The following is a 1,026-nucleotide window of genomic DNA, read 5'->3' as shown; positions in this document are numbered from 1 at the left end:
GGTGCAAATGTGCTTGACACACTGGAGGAATGTATGGATTGTGATAAGAGATGTAAGAGCCCCCAATAAAATTATTTTTTAAAAAAGAGTAAGAAGAAAAAAACAAAACAAAAAACAAGTAAGGAAAATGGTGTGAACGTAAAAGCTGTAGTTTACCAAGTGTATCACGTTTAGAACCCAGGGGCTATGAATTAGACAAAAGTGGTATTCATTCTAATTAAATAACCAGGTCACATTAGGACAGGTTAGTTTGCAGCGTCAACATTGGCCATGAAGTTGTTGTTTTTTGTGGATGATCAGAGGTCCCGCGTTGTCGCTTCATTGTGTTTTGTTTGAGCTCCATCACAGAATGGGAACTTTTTGGATCTCCAACAATTGCAGGACACAGCTTTATCTCCAAGTTCTCCATGTTGAAAGCGCGTACCACTTTGGGGTTGTCTCTCTGGGTATGAGGTTTACCATGGCCTTTGGGGTGATGATCTTGGATGTGAGATCTCTTGTGAGCTAGATAACTGATCGCAGCCGTCCCAGCAGTGATGTTAACTGCTGCAATCCTCCACTCGTATGCCGGAAGCGGACATCACACTCATGGCCCTGTCGCTTGTGAAGCATGTGCACGGGACACTGAGCACTCGCAGGGCTCGGGCGAACAGCGGGAATCCCCAATTGCTTCTTTTTTGAGTGCATGTCTATTTCCTTTACAAACTAGGGGTCTCTCAGGGTCCCAGCTGGAAGCAAATTCAGAGGATGCTGTCTCTAACTCCGTGTGACAGCCGCTCTATTCTATAGGATCACTGCGAGTCAAAGAGATGCCAAAAGTGCCTGTGATGTATTTATTTATTTGTATCTAGAGGTATAGAATTTCCAAGGCCTGTCTGAGGTGCAACTGTTGGTTTCTCCCAATCTGGAGCCAAGGAGAGTGGGTAAAATCAAAGATACATGCAAACAATTAGTCTAAAGACTACTGAATCAGGCTGACCTCAGCCCCAAGACGGACACGGGACTGGATGGACTCTGGCTACCACT

At 44.8% G+C, this 1,026-nt stretch overlaps 1 pseudogene; it reads right to left on the bottom strand.

Annotated features, from left to right (window-relative positions):
- Positions 1-258: 258 nt before the first annotated feature.
- On the bottom strand, positions 259-590 carry LOC101656311 (annotated as a pseudogene).
- Between the last annotated feature and the right edge of the window lie 436 nt (positions 591-1,026).

The sequence above is a fragment of the Echinops telfairi genome, unplaced genomic scaffold, assembly GCF_000313985.2.
Source record: "Echinops telfairi isolate 266 unplaced genomic scaffold, ASM31398v2 ScPeMD7_9;HRSCAF=40, whole genome shotgun sequence".
Lineage (NCBI taxonomy): Eukaryota > Metazoa > Chordata > Mammalia > Afrosoricida > Tenrecidae > Echinops > Echinops telfairi.
Note: the sequence above shows the minus strand (reverse complement) of the source record. Positions and strands in the feature narration are given on the sequence as shown.